The sequence below is a fragment of the Phalacrocorax aristotelis genome, chromosome 7, assembly GCF_949628215.1.
Source record: "Phalacrocorax aristotelis chromosome 7, bGulAri2.1, whole genome shotgun sequence".
Taxonomy (NCBI): domain Eukaryota; kingdom Metazoa; phylum Chordata; class Aves; order Suliformes; family Phalacrocoracidae; genus Phalacrocorax; species Phalacrocorax aristotelis.
The window spans coordinates 24,379,856-24,395,773 of NC_134282.1; the positions used below are offsets into that span (position 1 = coordinate 24,379,856).

The 15,918-nt window shown below is 44.6% G+C and overlaps 1 protein-coding gene across 23 annotated transcripts in view; it reads left to right on the forward strand.

Annotated features, from left to right (window-relative positions):
• Positions 1 to 10,619: 10,619 nt before the first annotated feature.
• Positions 10,620 to 15,918, forward strand: part of PER2 (period circadian regulator 2) — a 52,998-nt gene continuing 47,699 nt past the window's right edge. For 18 of the 23 annotated variants that reach the window (XM_075099295.1, XM_075099304.1, XM_075099281.1 and 15 more), the window contains exon 1: positions 11,010 to 11,091. The gene's annotated coding sequence lies outside the window, so the exon portion shown is untranslated. Of the gene's footprint in view, positions 10,770 to 11,009; positions 11,092 to 15,918 lie in introns of those variants that run through there. The other 5 variants (XM_075099296.1, XM_075099288.1, XM_075099294.1 and 2 more) reach the window with 3 other exon arrangements.

Below are 15,918 nucleotides of genomic sequence, written 5' to 3' on the forward strand. Positions count from 1 at the left end.
GGGATTAAACTGCATTGTCCATCCCTTAGGTTAGCCATTCTGCTGTAGCTGGTGTTCATTTTAACAGTTTTTCAGATCTCTTTTTCTTCTCTTGTACATCAGTTACTTCCACCCAGGCTTCAAATTTCTCAAACATTCTCAAACTTAACAGCATTTTTCTTTGTGGTTTTGGCACTGTTTCATTCTCCCTCTCTGCTTAATCCCACCTGTTCTCTGTTTCATGGTGCTGAATGAAATACTGTTCTTCCTCTTGTCTGCAAGAGCTATTACTTCACAAGTAATTTCATTTAACTCTTACGTTCTCCACTTTCTCTACAGAAAAAAATGAAATCAGAAGATTTGTCTCTAGCCACAAGAATTGCACACTCTGACTAAGCCAGCAAGGTCTTTATATTCTCCTGATGCTTCCAGGGCTGCCTCCTACATACTGGCATTCTCTGGTTTGGCGTTGCACAGGGTGACTGATTAAATTGTCTCATTTATCCATAATAAACTCTTTCAACTCTTGTTTAAAAAAACCAAGTATATAATATAAATGCACCTTTGTCTTAGAAGGAAAGGCTTTAAATTTCTTATGTGTTTTAGGTCTGTCTTGTAGTCTTGCAAGCATCAGAAAACACTGGATCAACATGGAGAAGTACCTGTTGATCCCTTCATGGAACACCTCCCAAGTCAGGAGCCAATATGAAGCACGTTGCCTGCAGCTGTCTGTACAAAGGCTCCCTGTGTCATGTGCTGCATGGGAATGACCTCACCAGTTGAATGGAGCTACTGAACCAGTTACAGATGTAGTCTGACAGTCATAGAACAAACATGACTCATTTAAGAACATTGCCTACCTTCCCTTTAATAACTGGTTTCACCAAAGTCAGTAAACTTGAACTGAAGGGAGAACAAAGAGTTCTTCAGTCAGCTCTGCAGAGTGTTCTCACACGCCACTTACTTCGCTGCAGGAGCATGTTTGAAACAACTGTCCATCCACAATTACATCTTCTCTGATGATGTCCAAACTCTCACAATGTAATCACCTCTAGCAGCAGATATTGACATGCCAACACGAACAATACTAATACAAATTTTAATGAATGAACAGTTCTATGCCCTAGATTTAAAACCAAAAAGCTTTGAAAATGCAAAACATTGGTGTCCTGAGGAGAGATCATCATCCTTGATGATGATGATGATAATAATTGTGTTGAGATGACAACAGGTTTCTGCAAATAAGGAGGTTTGTGTCTAGTTTGACCAAGCCATCAAGGCTTGGTTTTGTGACTTCACACCCAAGAGTGCTCAACTTCCACACTCAGCTTTCTTAACAAGGAGCTAAGAAATTAACTCCTGGTCTGCCTTTGCGTCTCCACCTTGTGGTATATCAATAACCACTTTGGTAAAACTCTTTTTGACAAAGTAGATAATAGAAATTCTAACATGTCAGGGTAAACTTCGAAAATTTGAACTTTATTTGTGAAACATTTTTGGTATTATAAAAATCTTAACCCCACACATGCCAACAACAACAACAACAATCTCAATTATGTAAGTGGAGCTGAGGCTTCATCTGGGGTTAAGCTATTACAACATGCAAATAGCAGCATAATTTTCTGAACGTGTAATACACTAGTCCTCATACTAGGTCTTGTTCTATTGTTTCAATTTGATTGTAGTGGACTGATCCTACATAATTAACTTGCAGTGGCATCCTAAGTTGGAAAAAATTGAGTGCATTCACTTCACCAGTAATGGCTGTGTCTAGATGGGCAATTTTCAAGTGTATTTTGTTTAAGGTCTCCCTATAAAATTCATTGTACTGTAATCCACCACGTGGCTGGGGAAAGAGTTTGTTTAAACAGAATTGGCTTCTATAACTGACATTCACATTAACTCAGTGTGAATTACAAGGTGCTCCATCTCAAGATTTGAGATGTGGTTACTTGTAACGGCCTCATGACTTGTTGTGGAGTGCTATGTCTCTCATCTCGAACACTGATCTGTATTTCTGAGGGACCTGGGTCCAAGCTCTAATGATCAAGTTTGCAGTAGGGTAATGGCTTCTGGGTAGTGACACAATGTGCTTTGATTGCATTTTAGAGCTTGAGAAGAAGAAATGATGTCTCAGTAAACAGTGTATAACAAGAAAAGTTGATTCATTGGTTATTAGGCTTCAGTGAAGTATAAAATCTGTCATTTAAAAAAACTTCCTTTTTTTGGTTGCTTTCTGAAGTACGTTGAAGAGTAGCACATGTATCCTCCCTGACTAGGCCAAAACATCTCAAATTCTGCTGGTGTTCAGACCTATCTTGCCTGTTCTAGAGATAAAGGCAAAGAAAGGCTTAAATTGGCCTCACTGATTTGTAAATTTTTTTACTTGCAGGTAAGGACAAACTGACAGCTTAGTTTTAAAGTTACTCAGTTTTTAGTTTTGGTAGAGTTGCTTAAATGCCACAGGGGGTAACCTGCAATACACTGTAAGGGAGGGGGAGAATTCTTCTAAAACTCAGCATTGCCATCCATGCTTGCAAGAAGAGATGTGCATATGCCTTGGACTAATTCAGGTTAGAATAGCACAGATGATAAAACTTAGCAACTAATTTTGGTTAACAGCTGAAGTAGTTGAGCCTAGTGTTTAAATGGAAGCTGTTAAGTTTAGTCAAAACACATGTTGCTTTTATCGCTCTTCTTAACATGAGCTAGGTAACACTTGCTAGTGAACCCCAGATAGGACCACATGCAAGCTGACAAAGTAAGGGTATAAAGTTTTTTTGCGGAGGGGAAATTATACTCTTTCTAGTAGTCACATGAGCAGGAGAACACATAAGGAAGTACTTCAGCAAACTTGTTATGTGCCACCGCTCAGAAGGATACTAGCTGCAAAGGCTGCAGTAGAGACCAGTCTGCCCAAGCCTGCTTTGAGGTAACCAGCTGGAGAAATGCTCTGGCAGAATGGGCTAAATTCCTCAGCACTGAGAGAGCTCTTTGGGTGGGCTTTGCATCCATGCTGAGCTTTGTACCTACCTGGGGAATTTCCAGTATTTTAAATCTGGCTTGAATGTGCCTTCTTAGGCTCTCCCTACAATGCAGATGTACTCCAAGGCTGTCCCAAGTCACTGTTCTCCCTGCACTGTATTCATTTAAAAGACTGAGAATGCTATTACTGCATGAGAGGAATCAGCCTCCCTAACTAAGCGCTGCTTTCTTCAGTGTTCAGTGAAGCCAGCAAAAGCTACAAGCATTATTAACAATAGCTGGTTAGTAATGCACTGTGGAAGAGCAGGGTTGGGGACACAAAATAATAATTGTAAATTACCCAGATCAGTAAAAGGGCTGAAAGGCAGCTGGATATGTTTTTAAGGCCCAATACAAAGAAAGAAATCCTCATGCTTACCCGGTTTTCTACCCAGACTCCAAGGAAACCATGATCCCTACAGCATTTTTATAATTGCCTGCTGGCAACATATCTCATGGCTCCACTCTTTTGGCAAGGTGAGATTTCTTTCAATCTTTTTGTTTTGCTCTAACTACCCCTTTTTTCTCAAATATATTTCCTTAGCTTTCCTGTAGCACAGTGCTCTAAGATGACAGCAGCCTTTCCTCTAACGAGCAACGATTTGCTATTATTACTTAGGTTTACTCATTCCTGCTTCCTTTTTATGCCCTTTAACCTTTCTCCTTTAAGGAATGTAAGGGTTTATTCTTCCTTTTGACTGAATTAAACTGCTCGTTTAGTTTCTTTTATTGTGTAGTTACACAACAGAAGCATTGAATTCCAAAGTTCTCCTGCTAAAACAGTATCACATGTTACAAGTGGATAGAACGTGTCTCGTTATGACAATGAGTACTATATTTTAGTGTTTTTCTATGTAAATAAGGCTCATGTGATCACTTTGATTCTGTCTGCTTGCTCGCCTCACCCCACTCCCCTGATAATTTTTATATTTATTGGCCGGTGCCTACAAATGTGACAGACAGGAGGAAGTCCCAAGGATATTTCAACTACATAATTTCAAGAAATTATATACCTGGAAAACCAGGTAGATGAGGAAAGTCCCCCTTGAGCTGCACTGAGGAAAGGGCTGTAGTTAAGCTCATACCAATTAAACACCAGATAATCCATGAAGATGGGGAAGATTTAAAGATTTCTGCCCTCTTTGTTTCTGTATTCTTTAGAGCAAGTTCCCAAAGCTATTTAAATTAAAGGGAGTTATCCTAATAGACTTTGTATCAATCCTTCACTCTTTGGTGCTGTGAATCAATGACAGGGTGCAAACTAAGCTGTCCTGTATCTTTTAATTTATTAAAAGAAAATGATTTGTGATTGCTAATCAGAAATTTCTAATATATTTATGGACACAATCTGTAAAACTTCATTTACTGAAGTATCTTGAATTGACTTGGTCTAAAAGGGACTTCTGCAGTGCCTGAAAGGTTTACTGAAATCCCTACTTTGTTTTCCAGTAGTGTGGCCAGGTGTGTTGGCTTCTCTTCAGGGTAGATTCTCTTCCTGAAGTAAACACAGCCAGTGAGTATACACCCTGTCCTGAAAACAGAACCAAGCTTCCACTGACTTCAGTAGCAGCAATGTTCAGTTCAGTTCATGTGTGGACTAACGCTGGAAAACTAATTGAGGCAGAACAGTAATGGGAAACTCAATTTGAAAATGAGGTGTTTTTAATTAAGAGTCACTCTTCAGAATTATACAGAAAGAGGCTCTTTCTCATTTAAAATTTGGCTCTTCCTTCCTCACCAACTACAAATCACTGATCTATAATTAGTATTCTTAGTAGAAGGACTGCCTGATTGTCTGGCTTAAATTATGCCTATCACTGTGCTGTAGGTGTGTTGGAACAGATTCTAGCTAGTCTGCTACTTAGCATCCAATTTCTTACAAATGTTTCTGTTATAATCTGTTAATGCTATAATCTGCTTCTTAAAAATGAGAATGAATTAAGGAAGAAGTGTGCCTCTAGATTCCTAGTAGCTAAGAACAGCAGCATGACTCCGTGGCACAATGATTGGGAGCTCACCTGGGAAGAAGCAAGAGTCCAGCTCCAATCCTGTGCCAAGACCTAGTCCAACATTTTATGTAATGACTATTTAATAAAAGTTGCACACATGTTCACTGGTGGGGAAGCCATTACCCAGATCTTGTCTCCCTGTCCTTATTCTATTTTTAAAGGAAGGTATGCCTCTCACTCAATTTTTATGAGAGACTCATAACACTTCACTCTACTGAACTGAGTCCAAAAGAAGATCATAAATGTGATGGTGGTCAGTAAACAGAGAGTTTAAACCAATACCAAGAGCGTGAATAGGAATCAGTGGTTGTGGGGTGTCAATGGTTGGGATATACCATGCTACAGGCCCAACACAAGGTCATAGGCCTGGCTGCTCAGGTGTGTGTTGAGGAATCCAGGTGTCTCAAGGACATCTGCTATGTGTCCAGAAAGCAGTGTGCCTCAGGTATCAAAAGCTGTGGAAATGTTATTCTGCTCTCTCAATGCCTTTAAAAGAGCTTTTTGATGCCCTGTCCGTGCCATGCATGGACTTGGAAGTGTACTTTCTCAACAATGGATCAGGTTCAGCTACTTAACAGGCAGGAAACTAACTCAGAAAGCTTTCTGGCAGATTAACAAATTGAACCAGCTCACTGAGGGGCCAAGTAAGCAGCAGAGTGTGCAAAAGGAACAGTCAAGTCCACATAACCATGAGTGGTGCCAGGGATGGGGTGGAGAGCAGCACTGCTTCCCCTTGATGAAAGTGAAACGTTAGGTCAGGTCAGAAACCTTGTAAAAGCTGTCTTTGGCATGTAGGTCTGGATGGTTTTGAATGGTGAAGCCCAACCTGATGTAGTCACTTTCTTTCAGGGCAGAAGAGGGTGTATCAATCCAACCCAGTAGGCAGGAATGGGAATGCACTTTTCTGGTTGGCATCTCTTACTAGCTCTCTTATGCTAGCATAATGACATGCAAATTTTATTTTGAGCGCCTAACTCTGGAATTGCATGTACAACAGGTCTTGGACCCTCTGCTCCAACCCAAAATGTGTTCTTCCATCCTGTTTTGTTTTGGCTTTTGTGCTCCAGCAGCAGTGATGCAATCTGACCAAAAACTTCTTTCATGGGATGCTTTCAGTCAAATCAGTTTCCTAATCTGCCTGACAGCACAGTTACATAATCTCTACTTTTAAACTCAGTGGTGGTAGAACTGTTCCTTTTGATGGATGCATAAGGTCCTTGATCACCTCAGGTAGACTGCAAAATCATAAAGTAGCACTCTCTGAGTTATACAGGAAGTTTAAAACCCTTTTTCAGCACTGTGGATTCAATTTCAGGCTCTCTTCAGCCTTCTGTGAGGCTGACTGCAGACAATGAGTTGCTAATACCCACTTAACAGTAGGATTCCAAACCCGGAGAGCTCAGAGCCGTATTTTGCTTCTGAAATCATGTTAACAGACTTGGGGATCAGCGCATCTAGTTACAGTGATGAGATACACCCCTTCCATTTGTATTCCTGTACTCATTTTAAAACAGAACAATTAAGGGCTCTTTTATGTGTCACTTTTCAAGATATTTGGAACTAAAAATTACACTGAAGTTGCCAACAGAAACTGAATTTAATAAAAATAACTAGAAAACACTAAGAATGGGGACAGAATTAAATACTACATTACCCAGAAATCCAGGAAAGGTTTTCTGGCTGGGGACAGCCATACACCCCTGCAAAGGACTTATGAGCTGCAGCACTTATCAGGAGCTTGCTGCTTTGGTTCTTTATCATGTTTGTTATGTTCCTTTACATTTTAATCATAGTGTTTTTAAGACTGTATGGATATTGTTATCTGTCTGCTTGTTGTAGTTTGTTCCTACACTTAGTAATGCTTTTAGAAAAACCTGTCCGTATATTCACTGGTAATGAGGAAAGTGGTTTTTTTCCTTCCCTCATCCCTTGTCTGTACAAACAGTAACAGTGACGCCTTTTGCTCATTAGCAAAAAAAGCCTTTCCGGATCTTTGCAAGAATCAATGACTGTCAGCGTCACTGTAAATGATGAGTAATTAGACTTAGGAAAAGAAGACATAGATGTGGGCTCCAGCTGCAAAATATTGATTTTTTTTTTTTTTTAAAAAAAAAAACACTGTACAGTTCCATCAGTGCTGTGTTATAACTTACAACAAGGAACTTCTGCAAGTGGACAAGGGGAAAGGGTAACATGGTTGCTTGGAAAAGATGAGCCCTATTTCTCTAACAGTAAGCAAACCCAAGCAAGCAATCCTCGGGTAATTTTTCAGGCAGTCTCAAATTCTTTTTTTTTTGCTTCACATTGAAAGAATTGGGTTTCCCCCCCCCAAAAAATGTTGATACTGTCAATATGTTGCTGCTTATCAGAAGTGATTGAAATACTTCTGTTAAGCAAAAATTCTATTCTTTAAAGTATGCTGGGAAAAGATTCAGCATTTTGTGTGTGTGTGTGTAAAGTTCTGATAATATTGGAAAGTGAGAAAAGCAGCGGGAGTTTCATAAATAAAAAGCTTTTCTAAGCTAGTTTTTTTCCATGTAACAAACTTGCAGTAAAAACAAGAAAAAAGAAAAAAGTAAAAAAGAAAAGGCCTAGTTCTACCAGTTCATCTTTTGTGATTTCAGAAAGATACTATGCTGGAAGAAAAGCTAGGCAAAGGAGAGATTCAGTAGCATGTGGAAACTACCCATTAGCAGTGCAGTTTGAGCAATTCTAGCTGTGCAGTTAAAAGAAAATGGCAAGGCCCAAACCTGCCTGCTTATGGATGGACCCTACTTAAGAAGGCCTGCTGTCTTCCATGGTGTTTCATACAGACCGATACTTGCCTTGCAAAACCAAATGGGGGAGCCAGGTAGAATTTAAAGCAGGGCAGCGCCCTACCTTACCAACCATAAGCCACTTTGGGTGAATGTTAGTGTCAGATGTGGTGTGTTATATGGTGAAACAGATGTATATAAAGGGCTTGCCTAATGTATGAATGATTTGTTCTCACCATGCTCCAAGAGTTACAAATTAATACAAAGAAATAAACAAAGCTGGGAAAAAAAACCCACAACCATTTTAATGTTTTTGTTACAATCTTTGTGTCCTTTAAAACTTTTTGGGTATGCACACACAAATATACCTTACTCATGCTGCTATTAAAACCCTTATGCTACAGCTACTTACTAGGTAAAGTGACTTTAATAACAACCCATTTTGTCCTGTAGCATTTTGCAACCGTTTTCTTTTGCTTTATTTCTTAGCAGACGAGCCATTGCATCAGTAGTAATACTCCTCCAGAAGCCATGTGCCTGCCTTATTTCATACTGGTGCTGCCTGGAATAACTTGTACCTATATACATGATTGCAACTTTCAGAAAATGGGCACAGCAGAAAAATTTGGACTGAGCTGGTTCAAGATGCACAATCCCATTTTGGGTAACACTGTTCACCCTGGTTTTTGGCAAATTAAATAGAAAGCTACAAACACTAAAAAGTAACAAGAATAGAAGTTAAAAATTATTCCGGTAGGCTTGACCAAAATAACTGCTTAGTATGCCTTTAAAATAAAACTGCCTCTGGCAGTTACTAGTATGGAAAAGGTACTGGCTTTTTCTGGTGGTGGTGATTACTGTTCGCCTGCTAGAACTGGCATGCTCCGCTACAGTGATGAATGTGTCTACTATTCTGTTTGTTCTGGAAACTCATTCAACTCTAGTGCAGTGCCACAGTTTGCCTCCACCTCTTCATGCTTGCAGTCTGACTGGGTGGGGGGGGGCACATGACACACACTTCAAAAATTTTGCCTTTGTTGAAGTGCCTTACTTTGAATCTGTGGTAAAAGGTATAGCACTTTGCACACAGCCAGAGACAGGTATTTTTGGCACGACATGAAAAACAACATTCCATGGAAACCGAGAATGTCATTCCACACACCCCCAACCCAATCAACCCTAAAGCAGAGAACTTAAAACAGAAAAAGACAATGAAATTCTGGACATGAAGTCCTAACAGCAACAGTAAGTTGACAAAAGTACACAGAGAATATCTAATTAGGATTAGTCTTTAAATTAGACTCCTCAGAGGAGTGCAAACTAAGAATGGGATCCTGATAAGCTGACTTGTGCATCGCAACAAATCCAGTTGCAGAATCTGGTCCTAATGCTTCCGCTGCCCACCCCCTCTCCTCTCCGGCAGTTAAATACTCCGGAGTACTTTACTCACAGGCTGTTTCTGTAACAGTTATAGCTTAAATATCTATGTACCTAATGGACTTATCCCTAACACCAGTGAGGGAGGAAAGTAGCATTAACCTCATTTTGCAGATAAACAGTGGAAGCCCTGATGGCTCTCTGCTGCATTACAACCTACAGAGCAATTGCACGTATGCAGTGAGTGTAAAAATGCGGTTACACCACACTGCTGTATTCACACCAAGGCTGACAGAGCTTTGGCATGTCCTCTGTTCCTTCTTTCCACAGCCAAGTATGACTATGAAGATAAAGGAAGTTCAGAGTATGGGTAATTTATCAGTTTCTCAGCTACTGATTGCTCTGGAAGATGTGGAGACTAGAAGAATGCCACTCAATGTTCTATGTACCGGTGAGTAATCTCACTACTGAAATGGAGCAACTCAAATCTCAGGTTCTCCCTCACCACAACTGAGAATGGCGCAGGGGCCTGCACAAAAACCCGTGTGACCAATGTCACAAGAAATTAGTTTTTATTTTTTTTTCCTGTAAGATAAGAAACGTCAATACTCTGAATGTTTTGCCTGACCAGAAGGGGAAAAGATTTTTTTTTTTTAATAAATATTAAAAATTGTTTCTTTTACATTTGGATGGAAACTAACCACATGGTAATTGGCGTATCAGGAACTAGTTTTCCACAAGAGAACAGTACGTACCTTTAATGCCTCAGAAATTCTTAACCGTTTTTGTAGTTACTCAAACTGATGCTAACTGGATGGTGCCGGAGAAAGGTGAAGCTCTATGGTCGCCTGTCCTGCACTTTGGTTTGTGACCCGGCAACTCCTGAACACTACACGGGGTCAGTTTCGAAACCTTAGGGTGTGCACCCAGCAAGGGCGGCAACACCAGGAAGCGGGATACGGGCGCTTCCCCCTTATGTAACCGAGCAGGGCCCCCGGCAGGCCATGGGCTGGTCCCAGGCAGGTCAGCCGCCGAGGGTTCCCGCTGCTGCTCCCGCACCGCGAGCAGCGGGCCCACCTCCTCCCAGCGGGAGTGCCGGGCTCTCCCGGCTGGGCTGGCTTCCCTCTCCTCTCAGCGCGCGGTCCTGCGGGCCGCTGGCGGCGGCGGCGTTCAGGAGCCTCTTCCAGTGCGGCCCTTCCCCGCCGGCAGGACAGGGCGGGACGGGTCGAGAGCGCTTTCCCCCAACGGCCCGCCCGCCCCTCCGCCGCCGCTGCCACGGGGCCCGTCGCCTTGCAGGGGCCGCCCGCGGCGTACCAGGGCCGGGGCCAGGAGCCCCGCCCTGTCGCTTACTCCCCTCAGCGGGGCCGAGAGCGCGCCCCACCCCGCCCCAGCTCGCGAGCGCGCGGCCGCCCGCCAACGGTCCCCCGCGCGCCGACCCGGCGGGCGCTGACGTCACAGGCGGCTCCGAGGGGGCGGGGCGGAGCCGCTTCCCTCAGGCGTGATGTAACCTCTGCCCTCATCGGCCCTTGGGTCCGGCGGTGGAGGGGCAGCGCAGGCGGAGGGGAGGAGAGCGGAGCGGAGCGCGGCGGGGCGGCGCGGCACACGGGCAACGCGGCGGCTGGCAGTGAGTGCTGCGGTGGCGGCGCGGGGACGCGTCCCCGGCGCGGCGGGGGAGGGGAGGGGTGGGGTGGCGGTGTAGGCTCGGAGGCGATTGTGGCTGCCGATGGAAACATGGTGCCACACGTGAGGCTTATGTAAAATGAGCGGCGTCCGGCACCGCCAATGAGGGAGGCACCCGCCCCGCCCCCGCCCCCGTCCCCCTCTGGCGTCACGCGCCCGCGGCCAATGGCCGTGCGGGGAGGGCGGGTTCTCCGGGCTCAGTCACGTTTCAGCCTGTATGAAGTCGGTGCCGGGCTGCACCGGGCTGGGAGGACGTGGTGTGCGGGGTGAGTTGGGAGCCGCCGGGCGCCCTTCATGTGGCCTGCCGGGGCTGGGGGCCCTGTAGGCGCTGTGGTGGCGGGCGGGGGAGGCTGAGGGGAGAGGCGGGCGGGGTCCGGGGGGGGGAGCCGAGGGGCTCCCTTTCCTCCACCGCCCGCTGGGCCCAGGTTACGTAACCCCCGCGCGCCGGGGCTCTCCCGTTGCCGGGGAGATGGGACGGGGCCGCCGGGGGGACGGGGCTGGGGGTTGTGGTCCAGCGCGGGGTTCCCCCAGGCATGGGGTGGGTGGGATGCTCTCAAACCGTGGGGGGCGGCTGTGGCACGCCCCCCTCCCGACCTACCTTAGGCCGTCGCGGGGGAAGGGGGTGCCGGCTGTGACCCGCTTCGCAGGGTGGGGGTCTCCGGGGTGAGTGTGACCTATCCCATAGTGGGGGTGGGGGTCATAGACAGGCCGGGCGGGGCTGGGGGCTCGGGGGGGGTGTTTGCGCCGCCCTTCTTTGCGCGCTCCGCGTGGGGCTAGGCCGAGGGGCGGCAGCGGCCCCCAGCGTGGGGCGGGAGCGGGGCAACCGTGCCCCCCAACCGGGTAGGGCTCGGCGCGGGGCGGCGGGCCGGCCGGTGCGGAGGAGGAGCGCGGCGGGGCGGCCGTGCGTTCCCCGCCCCGCGCGGCCCGGCGGCCGTGGGGCCAGTCCCCCAGCGCTGCCGCGGGGCCCGCTCTGGCGTCCCTGGCGGCCGCGGTTGCCGGGCGGGGGCTGTGGCCGCATCTGTCGAAGGTCAGCTCCAGGGTTTGGAGGGAGCGAAAACAAAGGCGGGGAGCGCCTGTGGGCAACACGCTTGTCCCGGTCCGGTGAGCGTGGTCCGCCGCCCCGCACCTTGCCGCCTGCCCCCTGAGGGGACGGTGCTGTACGCTGCTGGCTGCGGGCTTTTTTCATGTGAGGAATTGCGTGGCAGTAAGCAGCAGAATCTCGGCACTACCGAGATGCATAAGCTACAGGTAGAGTACACAGCAGGTGCTGTGGATTTCGTTTTTTGTGTTGCCTGCAGTTGCAAGGACGCTTTGTTCCTTGAGACCGTGTGTCTGTGCTGGTGTTGACATTAGTTGCATGCTATTACGTGCCTGATTACAAAACAGTTTATGTAAGTACAGTTTCATGGAAATAGATGAGCAGTACAGTAACAGTCAAGCTGACACTTCATAAGACTGTGATAGGTTACGATAGGGTATAGCATTGCCCCGTGTACCACAGGAGATTAAAAAGCCCCCAAAGAGGTTAGTATGATGTCTCTGGTACTTGGAAACTGAAGCGCTTCAAAATTGTATTCCAGTGAAACAGTAACTTGGCTGAGACAGTGCGTATGAAGGGTTTTGAAGAAACGTGGGTTTGTGTTTGTAGGCTGCAAGATGTCTTTCTTTTCCAAATGTAAGACTCTGAGGTTTACTGTCGTGTGCATCTGAGATTGAATAGCTACCACTAATGTATTTACAAGTACGGGGCAAGGTGGAAATTCTGTGATGATACTAGTGGTGTGATTGTCTGTTCTAGTCAAAAGTAGAGTTAAAAACTGATATAGTATAGTGAGAAATTGTTTCAAGTTGCCAGTGTCGTTTTAACCACAGGGTTTGTTTACAGATGACAGTTAATGTTAGTTAACATTTGTCAAAACTGCAGCTATCTTTTGGAGCTGGCTTTTGCTTGTTCTCAAGGTAAAAGCTCAATCATAATGATGGTAGTGAGGAATATCTACTTGAATGCAAAAGGCTAGTTTTGATAATATAGGGTTGTTGCTAAAACTTAAGGATGTCAAGTTGACACCTAAGGCCATGATGGTATGGCCCTATTCTGTAAGTGGATCTTATTCTATATTAGATAGTTTGAGGGCATTGACCTTGATGAAACTCAAACTTTTCTTACTTTCTAGGGTGCCCCAGTGTCTGTATGTGTCCTTGATCATCTTAGCCTTGGCACAGTGCTGTTTATGCACTTTATGCAGTGGCTTTCGAATAGAGAATTTGAGAGTAGGGCCCAGAATTTGATTCATGTGAGGGAGAGTGCCCGCATTGTCATGCTGTAACATTGAGTTCCTTGTTGCTTATGCTTGTGTGTGTTTGCATACTCTTCTGATCTTTCTTTTTTACATTTCTCACTGAAACTTGCATTATTTTTGCAAAGTGAAGAAGTTTCAGTGGAGAACTGGACCGTATCCTGGCTTCATCCAAGGCTTGCTGTTAGCCTTGTGATTAGGGCACTGTTCTGAGGTGTACCATTCTTCTTCCGGACTGTGAAGGTTGCTTACCTTGCCAGTAAGATACAATGGAAAAGAGAGAGGGCCTTTGTCCTGGAGTAGAAGAAAAAAGTAATATTCTTCAGTTTTGGTGGGTTTTCAGCCATTTTGGGTGTTTGTTTCAAGGAAAAAGGGAGAATGCTTTAGTCGGGTAGTTGGCGTAAGCATCCAACAGTGTGCAGAGAAAAAGCGTGGCCTGTCCTGCGCTGTGAAGAAGTAAAGCGTAGTTTGGCCTGATATAGTCCAGAAGGTAAAGGCATGGAAAGCAGGATTTTGGCTTTTGTGTACTTTCTTCAGATTCAGCAGGTTTTCTGGTTTCATTTATGATGCAAAGACTAGATGGTTTTGCTGGACTTTTTTGTTTATGTGTCATAGGAAGCCTACAAGAAGTTCTACTATTTGTTTTAACACATGAATGCTGTCTGTGAAAATCTAAGTAATCTTCATTTTTACAGCTTACTCGCATTTCTTCTGTATTTCCACAGACAGGTGTTAAAGAGACAGCGTATTGTGGCAGCTCTTAGTATAATACCTTACTCTTCCACCTTTTTCCCCCCAGTCATAAGAATAAAATATGTAACAACTCAGCTTATCAAATAAACTTACTTGAGCCTGTCCCTGGATTATACATTTTTATAAAAATAAATTTCCCCTCTGAAGAATCACATTTTTGAGAGTAAACTGAGATTCGGATGGAGTTTAGCTATAGTATGAGAGTAGAGTGAAATGGGGAAACTGATTGGAGGTAGAGTTCTGGATTTTTCTTCTACCTCAGACTTTATTATGACCAGGAAGTATTTGGTTTAGATACAGACTGATAAACAAATTCTCTTTTTCCTGGGTTCTTGCCACACCCTTATTTCTCTAACATCTTTACAATATTAAATTGTACTTTACTGCAGAAAAGCTTTTTTTAGCACATTAAAGTATAAGCACATGAGCAAGTTACCATGGGTTGAGGTATATTTGGTGCGGTGTAAAAGCAAGTAGATTACTACTAGCCAGTAGAACAAGTAAATTATTGCTCGTCTAGATCAACTGTAGTGTTTTTATAGTGTTGCTATGGTTGGCCTGTGTTAAAAGGGAACATCGTGTTCTTAGCAAGGTGTTGTGCAATACTTGGCATGAATGTCCTGTAGACACTGTATTACACTCATAACGTTACCACATCATAATTACTAGATAATCAGTTGTTTCTGAAAAGGAATTTGTGTCCAGGTTTGGTTGCATGGCCTTGAATTCCTCTCAGGATGGTGGTTTACAGAGGTTTTTAACTGGGTTGTCTTGCTGCATTCATACTTCCCACATCCAGCTATGTCGCTGTTCTGCAAGTTTTAAACTGCTTGAATATTTACTGTGTTAACCTAGCTTGTCAAGCACTGAACAGCAAATGGGTCAATTAATACCTGTATTATTCTTTGTGATATAGTTTTATTACTCTGAAGGGCTTCGGCTTGCATTTTTGGGTAAGGATGAGGCTGGATGCAGAAAATTGTGATCTTGAAAGTAATGGTGCTGATCTTTTGAGTACTGTGTCTGTCCCCTCTTCCGCTTTAAGCGCTGGCTTAACCTTAACCATTGCTGTGGTGGGGACCAGGCTGTTAGCGCAACATATGTGGTTGGTAGTAAGGCAAACCTAGCTGTTGGTAAGTAAATAACAATTCCACCTTCTGACACAGAGAGGGTTTTTTTGGAGTTGTTTCTGTTTAGTTACAGGTGAGATACTTCCTTCTGTAAAGCATGTTTAAAGGGCATGGGAAAAGAGAAATCAGCAGTCAAAAAAACACTTCATGGGCTAATGGTTTTGTGATCTGTTGCTGGGATTTCTTGTGGCCCCAGGCCACTTTTGTGAAATACAGTATGGCAGAGGAGACCAAAATGAAGGAGGTTCAGGTGGCTTGCGTACGTCTGCAAAGGCTGTGGAGAGGCTCTGAAACTACTCTTTTAGAGCACGTTCTGCTCGCGCTGATAGTGAACCAGCAACTGTGTGTAGTAGGAAAGCACCTGAACACATGGGAATCCACATGCCTGAGGATACATGCGGTGATCTGGTGCTCTAGTAAGTGGCTTAGCTAGATCACCAGGCATGCTTGTGCAGCCTGCTTGTACTCTGCCTGCCAGCAATGCTGGAACATGGGCAAATCAGGCTTCTGTGCTTCTGTTTTGTAGTTCCAAGGTTATCTTTTAAGTGTAGATAGTGTCTTTATGTCTGAATGCCTGCACTGGCCTTCTACCAATCCAGTACAAAGTCCTCTTACTTGGTCCTCTCTCCCTCTTGAAGAGTTTCTGAGGGACAGCAGCAATGTACTAAGTTTCACGCAAGTTGCACAGGCAGTGTTTCTGAAGAGCATATTTTTCCTGCTTATTGACATATGCAAGTGAGGTTATGAGAATTTTTTGTGTGTGAAAGCTATTGTAAGGTCAAGCAGAGTTTTTGTACAGATGTCTTCAGCTGCTGCTGAAGCAGTGTGTGGTAGTCCTAGAGGAGCCTTCTGGTTTCTCTGATTTTTTTTTTTTTTTTTTCCTTTCTTTTTTTTTGGTAGTCTGATTTAGACA